The sequence below is a fragment of the Aotus nancymaae genome, unplaced genomic scaffold (genome assembly GCF_030222135.1).
Source record: "Aotus nancymaae isolate 86718 unplaced genomic scaffold, 86718_ANA_hifiasm-v0.15.2.pri h1tg000131l, whole genome shotgun sequence".
Classification (NCBI taxonomy): Eukaryota; Metazoa; Chordata; class Mammalia; order Primates; family Aotidae; genus Aotus; species Aotus nancymaae.
In genome coordinates, this window is record NW_026988546.1 from 6,833,508 (window position 1) to 6,843,825 (window position 10,318).

Here is a 10,318-nt window from a genome sequence, read left to right on the forward strand (position 1 = left end):
CCAACCACACAGATGCCACCAAATGTTATTCCTCTGGTCTACCAGGAAGATGCAGCTGCATATTGTACTCTGGGTATTGTTAGAATTATTTGTTCAAATTGGGTCATTCTTGTCTTACCCAACTAAAACAGAGTTGAGAAAGCAGGGGGAAAAAGCACTCAGGACACAGTGTTCCTCCTGAAATGTGATTCTCTGCAAGACTGGCTGCTGAATCTGAATGTTGACACCTGAGATCGGTTTTAACTAATAGTTCCTGAAATGGACTGCTGTAAATCTTAAACGAATTTTGTCCACTACCATCACTCACCACCCTTGTCTGCTTCCCAAACTCTTATTAGTACCAATAATCTTTCTTGAAAAGCAATGTGTAACATTTCTCTATTTCACAAAATCTGAAACTTTCCCTTTGTTTTTTGGACATATCAGAAACAACCTAGTCTGCATGTATACCCAAAGTTCAATTCTTCTTCCCCACATGAAACATTAAATTTAGAGATTTGTTTTTACATTTTTATTTTGACTTTAATCTACATGGTGTCAGAAGCGGGATACTAAGCTGCCTCGCCTGCACAATCATGAGTCCTTGGAAGTAGGGTGTGAGGACCCACACTGGGGCCCCCTGAGTCCCCCACTTCCACTTGGTGAGTCTCTCTTGGTGAATCTCTCTTGGATGAAACTCCTTATTGGTGAGTCTTTCTTGGATGAAACTCCTGATTTTGTTGGAGTTATGTTTTATGTAGAATTTGGTTGAGTAGTGGTCTTTCCCCCTCCCATTTGGGAGACTTCCTTTGGAGAGGGAATCAATTTCCTTCTGTGGACTTCAGCTGCAAGATTTGGGCTTCAAGGTTTAAGTGAGGGGATTTTTTCCTTTCAGTGTAAAATGGTTATCATCCTTCCTAGTAAGTACATTGTTTACTTTCCATTGACACTTGAGTTTGTTTGGCCTTTGAGTATTAGACACTTGTGTTTAATTGGCTTTTGTGTATTTGGCATTAAACTAGAGCACCTTCAAAATGGGGTCTCAAAGTTCAAAAGCATGCTGAGATATTTTCTGGGACTTTAGCTGGTAACACATCTAAACATTACAGGGATCATTAACACGATTTGTTGTTTTTAAAACTAAACTAAAAGATCATGGCTATAAAATTATGTATTCCAAATAAGACATGTACTTCTCATTGGTAGCTTGAGGCTAAAAAAAAAACCAACATTCAGGGCTCAAAAATTTCCTTGCTGCAAAATAGTCTCAGAGCCAGCTGAGGTGCTTTCCTCTCTGAAGCGTTCTTCTCCCCTTGTTGCAATTCCTCCTTTTTATCCCTCTTTTAGCTAAACACTTTTGTTTCAAAAACTCCTTAGCTATTCTGGCATACTGATTATTCAAGTAAAAACACTTGAAAACCAGCAGATATTTAAAAAATATTTTGACCTTCACACTGTTTCTTAAAAACAAAAAGTGAAATTCACATGTAAAGACACCTCTCCAGACTGTGCTGTACTGTAGCCTGGGTGACAAGGCAAGATCCTATTTCAAAAATAAAAAGATATCTTCTCTATAACAAAAGGAATGACATTCTTACCTTCAAGGACAAAAAACCAAGTCCGAGAAAATACTATTCAAACTTTGTTAGAACTCTTATATTTTGGGCCTCCTTATATAATTGAGTCACATTTGCACAGTTAATTTTTCTTTGTCCAGTCCAGTATAGTGGAAACTGACTTGAACTGCTTGACTCCAAATTCTGTTCACAGCCTTTGTAAAACTGCCTGTTAAAAAAATACTAAAGTTTAATCTTATCAAATCTTATCAGAAAAATAATCTGGATCTTTTTTTTATTCACATAAGTTTATATGTTTTATTACCTCAAGACTGATATTAAAATTAGAGCTCTAAGATCTTTATATGTGTGTATGTGTGTTTAGATATGTTTCTGCATATATACATGTATTATGATATAAGTTGTGTCTACATAATAAAATCAGGTGTAGTCAGTCAGAAATGGCTTAGGAAATTTTATTTTGTTTGGTTTAAATAAGTGAGAACTCATATAGGGGCATATGTTCTTAGGATGTCCTGAGGCTATGTCATGGGCCATCGTCCTTAACCTTGGCAAATAAACCTCTGAAATGATTGCAACTTGCCTGGGTTGTTATCTTTGATTTACATCTGGCAACCACAGAGGGATCCTGAGTGGAGGTGGCCCTGACCAGTGGCAGCTCTCTGTTCAGTGCTTGGCATGGTCTTGAGTTATCTACAGGGAAGTTTTCCTTGCCCTGTCTGTTGTCACCAGTGCTGAGAGGAGAGGGCACACATCAGGAGCAACACCCAGCTGGGAAGGATGATTGAAATGGTCAAGCTCCACAGCATTGAAGACAGACAGGAAGAGACACCCTTGTGTGGGAAGCACAACCAGTTCCTGATTGTTTTCTGAGAGGTGGACCTAGTGGTGCTGTGTCCCCTGTAGACTCAGTCCCCTTACCACCAGGGCCACTACGTGACACCCAGAGAACTGCCTCTCATTACAGGAAAAGGCTCTGCAGTTACATCCAGCCCCTGAAAAAGCAACTGGCAGACCTTCAAAAATTAATAAGCATTCAAAGCAAAAAACTCCTTAGAACTGAGAGAGAAGGTGGAAAACCAAAGTAGGAATTATCCTCTGAATTTGAGCACCTGAGCCAGTTTTTAGAATATGAGCAATGAGCAGTTCTCTGCAGGTTAGCTGAAGAGAAGGGCAATCAGCAGAAACTCAGTGCACACATAACAGCATTTTAAATCTAGATTTATACACTCAAAAGCCAATTAATTAAGGTTGTACAGCTCAGTGAGTTATCTGAAGTGGAATTGCTCTCACAAATTAAAATTTTCTACGAGTCTGAAAATGAGAATAGCCTGTCAATCTTTTCAATTAATTTAAGGAGAGAGGCTGCAGTTTCCTCCCCAATATTCTGCTCTGCAGATAATTATAAAGAAATTTAAAGTAGACATAATTCTAGGCCCTGAAACAGCACACCCTATCTTAATTGTACCTGAGGATAAAAAATGTGTGAGATTTACAAAGAAAAAACAAAAGATTCCTGGTTTTCCAAAAAGATTTGTAGTCAAACCAGTTGTCCTGTGTTACTCTATTTTCATTCTGACAAGCATTTCTGGGAGGTAGAAGTGGGAGATTAAGTCCGAATAGGCTATTGGCATTTGCAAAGATTCTCTTCCCACAAAAGAAAAGAGACCACCATCCGTCCAGCAAGGATGTTGGAGGATTCTGCTGCAGGATGATGGCTCTCATGCACCAGGAGCTTTTCCAGCCCCTCTCTTGTTTTTTTTTTTTTTTTTTTTTTTATTGCATTTTAGGTTTTGGGGTACATGTGAAAAACATGCAAGGTTGTTGCTTAGGTGCATACGTGGCAGTGTGATTTGCTGCCTTCCTCCCCTTCACCCATATCTGGCATTTCTCCCCATGCTATCCCTCCCCAATTCCCCACCCCCCCACTGTCCCCCCCACTCCCCCACAACAGACCCCCATGTATAGTGCTCCCCTCCCTGTGTCCATGTGTTCTCCTTGTTCAACACCCGCCTATGAGTGAGAACATGTGGTGTTTGATTTTGTGTTCTTGTGTCAGTTTACTGAGAATGATGGTTTCCAGGTTCATCCATGTCCCTACAAAGGACGCGAACTCCTCGTTTTTAATGGCTGCATAATATTCCATGGTGTATATGTGCCACATTTTTCCTGTCCAGTCTATCATCGATGGGCATTTGGGTTGGTTCCAGGTCTTTGCTATTGTAAACTGTGCTGCAATGAACATTCGTGTGCATGTGTCCTTATAGTAGAACGATTTATAATCCTTTGGATATATGCCCAGTAATGGGATTGCTGGGTCAAATGGAATTTCTATTTCTAGGTCCTTGAGGAATCGCCACACTGTTTTCCACAATGGTTGAACTAATTTACACTCCCACCAACAGTGTAAAAGTGTTCCTATTTCTCCACATCCTCTCCAGCATCTGTTTTCTCCAGATTTTTTAATGATTGCCATTCTAACTGGTGTGAGATGGTATCTCAATGTAGTTTTGATTTGCATTTCTCTAATGGCCAGTGATGATGAGCATTTTTTCATATGCTTGTTGGCCTCATGTATGTCTTCTTTTGTAAAGTATCTGTTCATGTCCTTCGCCCACTTTTGAATGGGCTTGTTTGTTTTTTTCTTGTAAATCTTTTTTAGCTCGTTGTAAATTCTGGATATCAGCCCTTTGTCAGATGGGTAGGCTGCAAAAATTTTTTCCCATTCTGTTGGTTGCCGATTCACTCTATTGACTGTTTCTTTTGCTGTGCAGAAGCTGTGGAGTTTGATTAGGTCCCATTTGTCTATTTTGGCTTTTGTTGCCAATGCTTTTGGTGTTTTGGTCATGAAGTCCTTGCCTACGCCTATGTCCTGAATGGTTTTGCCTAGGTTTCCTTCTAGTGTTTTTATGGTGTTAGGTCTTATGTTTAAGTCTTTAATCCATCTGGAGTCAAGCCCCTCTCTTGTTAGAAGTGAAAGTCAGAGGCACTGGTATTTTCCTGGACCGTTAGCCAGGTGAGATCTCATTCTATAACATGACTGAGAAATCTCACATCTATACTTTCACTGATACTTTTACTGGACCTCTTTGGCCTTATTTTCGTGTAAGATCTGATTCAAAACCTCTCAGAATCTGTTTATGAATGTAATAAATAAACAGTTTTTAATGAAAATCTACCTGATAGGCTATTTTACTAGTTGTTGCTTTTTTTAAATGGGAATTGTGGAAGCTACTGAATTAATATACCCATGAATCAATTCCCCCTTGCCCACAAGTTTTTCTTTCACACTTTCACTATTTCCAAGAAGGAAGTTTTATTTTGTCCCAACAACCATCAATAAGACAATGCTAGGAATGCCTCCATCCCAGGAATGACATGGGGGTTACCTGTCTCCTGTGTGAACCTTGGCACATTGCTGAGTACAAGAGTGATTGTTTCTGTGTTTCAGAAAGTGATGATGGGATTTGAAGGGGATTAACAAAATTGGAACTTGTCAACTTTGCCTCCTCTGTATAAAGGTTGAATTGTGCTATTTTGGGCACATACAAAGCTGTCTACTAGCAGAAGCAGGTTGCAACCCTTAAACCACAGGGCACAATTGAAAGGGGTGGGGTGAGGAGGGCACCACAGGGAGAGAGTAAGCATCTTTAGCCTTTAACATAACGGGCTTTTACATTTTTATTCTGTTATCCCCAGAAGCTACCAACTGGTAGCACTTGCAACATCAGGTTTCTTGGAACCTAATTGCTCCACATAATTTTTATTTCTGCCTATATTCTTTGCTATTGTGCATAGTATTTTAGAACACAGCAACTTGTTATGACATTGAAGAGAACTGAAAAGTTATTAATAATGAACATTACAGTTAGAACCATGTTAGAGACTGAAATAGGAATCACTGGGCAGGATGGCATACCTATTTTTGTTCAGAATTTTCTTACAAACATAGCTAGTATTTACTGAGTCCTCACTACATTCCAGGAGTTGCAGTATTTTCAGACCAACTCTGGGATGTGGGTAATAAGCTGTTTACAAAGTAAGTTTAAAATTAAGAAAATAGTCTTAGGCAAAGTATACTTGTTGAGATGACTCAGCCAGTGGTAAGAAGATGTCCAGGGATGCCTTCAGTCACTGGTAAACCAGCATTCTTAAATGGGTTTTCGATGGAATGCTTTATACATAAACAAGAAGTAGCAAGATATTCTTTCTCTGACTGTGAAAAAGGAGATGTCCACAGGTACATGTTTAAAGTCTTAGGATGCCACACTAACTTAACCAGAAGGATATGGGTTTATATCTAGGTTCTGTAGTTTCTGGTAGTGAGCTTAAACTTATTTACAAAATGGAGATAATACTTAAACACTTATTTTGCAAGAAAGTTATAATGATGGAATTATATATATATATATATATATGTATGTGTATTAACTTCATACATATATAGTTAACTTCCACATCTTTCCATACCTTGCTTTTGTTTTATTTTTTGGTAGGGGGGGATCTCACTCTACTGCCCAGGCTGGAGTGCAGTGGCACAATCATAGCTCATTGTAACCTCAAATTCCTGGGCTCAAGGGATCCTCCTGCCTCAGCCTCCACACTGAGTATCTGTGACTATAGGCTCATGCTACCACACCCAGGCAATTTTTATTTATTATATTTATTACTATTATTTTTAATAGAGACATGGTCTCACTGTGTTGACCAGGCTGATCTTGAACCCCTGGCCTCAAGCAGTACTCCTATCTTGGCCTCCCAAACAAGGTGCTGGGATTACAGTCATGAGCCACTATTGCCCATCCTGAAAAAGACATTTCTGGCTCAGTAAGGGAAATATGAGTATGACAGCATGTCAGGTGATATCAGTGAGCTGTTAATTCTCTTAGGTGTGATAGCATTATGAGTCAGGAAATTCCCTTATTCTTAGAGATTCATAGTCAAATATTTAGGGGTGAAATTTTATTTCTATGATTTTTATTAAAGATCTCCAGGCAAAAACATGAGGATAAATAAAGCAAATATGGCAAAATAGTGATAACTGTTGAGTCTAGGTGATGGTGTATGGACATTTTACTTTCTGTACTACTCTTTGTACATTAAATAAAAAGAACAAGCAAAACTGTTTAAAAATTTTTCTACTTCTAGGTTTTCACAAAAATTTTAAGTTACCAAAAATACAAATTCTAGTTAATATATAAATCTGCATATAAAGTATGCCAAAGTAAGATGTGTTCTGATGAAAAAATTATGAAAATAATGTTCTTATTAAAATATTTTTTGGTATAAGTCAATGGTTATTTATAAATTAGGTAAAAAGGAACTGGTAAGTAAGAGAGATGTAAAGAAAATTACAGATATGAGTGAGAAGGTGGTTTTGGTAAGAAGGATTAAGAAGAAAATAATTCTGTATGAGAAAGGATCCTGTATGGAAATTTTTGTCCTGATATAAAATGACTAGTTATTTAAGAAAGAGTGATTTTTAGGAGAAAACAAAGTCCAAGCATGTTTTAAATGGTCTGTGTAAATCTGATAAGGTTTGTGATATAGTTTGGACCTGTGTCCCTGCCCAAGTTTCATGTTCAATTGTAATCCCCAGCATTGGAGCTGGGGCCTGGTGAGAGGTGATTGGATCATGGGGTGGACTTTTCATGAATGATTTAGCACCATCTCCTTGCTGCTGTCCTCCTGATAGTGAGTGAGTTATTGTGAGATCTGGTTGTTTAAAAGTGGGTGGCATTTTCCTTCTCTCTCTTGCTCCTGCTTTCACCAGGTAATGTGCCTGATCCTTCTTTGCCTTCCACCATGACTGGAAGCTTCCTGAGTTCTCTCCAGGAGCAGATGCTGCTGTGCTTCCTGTACAGCCTGTAGAACCATAAGCCAACTAAACCTCTTTTCTTTATAAATTACCCAGTCTCAAGTATTTTTTTTTTTTTGTAGGAGTCAAAGAGTAGCCTCACACAGTGCAAAAAGAATTTATAAAATAATTTTTATGTGATTAAGTTGACTTTATACTTTATTTATTTTGAGATAGAATATTGCTCTGTCACCCAGGCTAAAGTGCAGGGACGTGATCTCAGCTCACTGCAACCTCTGCCTCTTGGATTCAAGTGATTCTTGTGTGTGCCTCAGCCTCCCGAATAGCTAGGATTACAGATGTGCACCATCCTGCCTAGCTAATTTTTGTATTTTTAGTAGAGACAAGGCTTCACTATGTTGGCCTGGCTGGTCTCGAACTCCTGGCCTCAAGTGATCCACCTGCTTTGGCTTCCCAAATGTGGGGGATTACATGTGTGAGCCATCACACCCAGCCAGTTAACTTTAATTAAAAGAAAATTTGTCTTTCTAGAGATTGGGCTTTGATATAAAAAATCCACTACTGCAAGACTAAAGAACAACAAGATTTTCTTAAAATATTGATTTACTCTTAAAAAATTGCAAGAAGTTGTACATTTAAAATTCCATAAGCTGTTTCTTTTTGAAATTTCTCAGCTGGATAGCTCAGGAGTCCAACTTCTGCTGTAGTCTGTTGCCTCAGGTTTTCTCACTTTGAGAAGGCCTGGGATGGTAACTCATCCTTCAACTTTTTTTGGCTCTTATGACATTTTTTTCCCTTTCAGTTCTAAATCTGTTGTTATGGTGTGATGCAGAAGGTTTTATCTTGAAGGTTAAAAAGGCAATGTTTTCCTCCAGATAATTTAATTCTGTACTTTTGTTCTGTCTTATTATGTTTTAGTTTGAAGTTTTTCTGAAAAATTAACTCACAAGAGATAGATTATTTGAAAAGGTGGCATGCAGATTTGTTTGGCATGTATGTGTGGGAGTTTTTAGAATAAAGACCCAAGGTATAGAGAAAATTGTCCATTTTTACACTTAGGTTTGACAAAGTATAAACAGCTACATAAAAATATGATTGAACAAGCATGTAATTTAATGCTAATAGACTGTATGGAAAAAACCAGAAAGGTCTGCTGGGTTAACCTTCTGATTCTTAACCTCCCTGAGCATGCATTCCTTCCTTCTGGGTCTGGGTGTCTCATGACCTATAATCGAACAAGAAAGGCCAGGTCCTTCCTTCCTTTCTTTCCTTCCTTCCTTCCCTCCCTCCCTCCTTCCCTCCCTTCCTTTTTCCTTCCTTCCTTCCTTCCTTCTTTCTCTCTCTCTCTCTTTCTTTCTTTCTTTAATTCTGACAGGATTTCACTCTGTCACCTAGGCTGAAGTGCAGTGTAGTGATCTCAGTGCACTGCAGCCTCTACTTCTTGGGCTCGAGTAATCCACCCACCTCAGCCTCCAAGTAACTGGGACTACAGGCATGCACCATCATGTTCAGCTAATTTTGTTTAGTTTTTTTTTAGAGATGGGGTCTCACTATGTTACCCAGGCTGGTCTCAAACTCCTGGACTCAAGTGATCCTCACACCTTGGCCTCCCAAGATGTTGGGATTACAGGCATAGCCACTTTGCCCAGTGTAAGGTCAGATAATTTCTTTATGGCCAATTCTTACATAGAAAGGTGGAGGAAAATTTAGAGTAATATTTTTAGGTTTTATGGCTGGCTTTGAGGAAAAGAAGGTCTGATTTCTGGGACCTGCCTTGGAGAAGAAAGATTCTAGTTCCCTTGAGAGAAAATGGGACTAAGGGACACGAAAGCAGAGGGAGGCCACAGAAAAATGTTTACTTCTGAGGCCCTTCTGAGGCTTTCATTTGTGGGTATTGCTTTGAGCCCCAACATATGTCCCAAGTGGTCAGTATAACCCGGCAACTTCCCAGGCTGTTGCTGGGAACCATTTGTTCTCCTGCTCAAGGCCTCTGTAACAGTGTTCACTCATGACACCAACATACTTCCTTTTTCTGACTAGTTCAAGTTCTCCTTTCAGCAGGTTCGGTTTTCAGGTTATCCAAATGGGCTTTCCATAAGGATCTATCTCTTTTCTTTGTGAGACAGAGTCTCACTCTTGTTGCCCAGGCTAGAGTGCAGTGGGGTGATCTCAGCTCACTGCAGTCTCCGCCTCTTGGGTTCAAATGATTCTCCTGACTCAGCCTCCAAAGTAACTGAGATTACAGGCATGTGCCACCATGCTCAGCTAATATTTGTATTTTTAGTGGAGACAGGGTTTTGCCATATTGGCCAGGCTGGTCTCAGACTCCTGATTTCAGTTGATCCACCCCTCTTGGCTTCCTAAAGTACTGGGATTTCAGGTGTGAGCCACTGCACCCAGCCCGAATTATCTTGATAGAATGTAAAATCTTTGTTTTTAGGCTAGTTACCAAAAAGGAAAAATAAAAGCCTTCTTTAGTGATTTTTTTTTCTGTGTATTTTTATACCTTTTTCCTGTGTATTTTTAAATATATAAGAGTGAGGTGGCTGCCAGGGCAGAGAACAGTCTAGCCCAGGCTAGAGAGTAATGGCATTACAACCTCTGTCTCCTGGGTTCAACTGATTCTCCCACCTTAACCTGCCAAGTAGCTGGGACTACAGGCACACCCACCTCAGCCCCCCAAGTAGCTGGACTACATGCACACCACCATGCCTGGCTAACTTTTGTATTTTTTGTAGAGATGGGGTTTTGTCAGGCTGGTCTCGAACTCCTGGCCTCAAGCAATCCATCCACCTCATCCTCCCAAAGGAGCCACCATGCCAGGCATACTGCTGTTTTTATTAGATTATAAGTAGTACTTAAAAAACTAAACCTTAAAAGGGTTAACCGTTTTTATACTCACGTAACTTTCCATATAGTTTTTGAAGTCTTTTGATTATCCCTC

At 39.4% G+C, this 10,318-nt stretch overlaps 1 protein-coding gene and 1 pseudogene across 11 annotated transcripts in view; both read left to right on the top strand.

Annotated features, from left to right (window-relative positions):
* Window positions 1-10,318, top strand: part of LOC135272713 (ankyrin repeat domain-containing protein 36B-like) — a 175,769-nt gene that overhangs the window by 50,455 nt on the left and 114,996 nt on the right. The window lies entirely within an intron of this gene.
* Window positions 2,235-10,309, top strand: LOC135272744 (tripartite motif-containing protein 75-like; annotated as a pseudogene).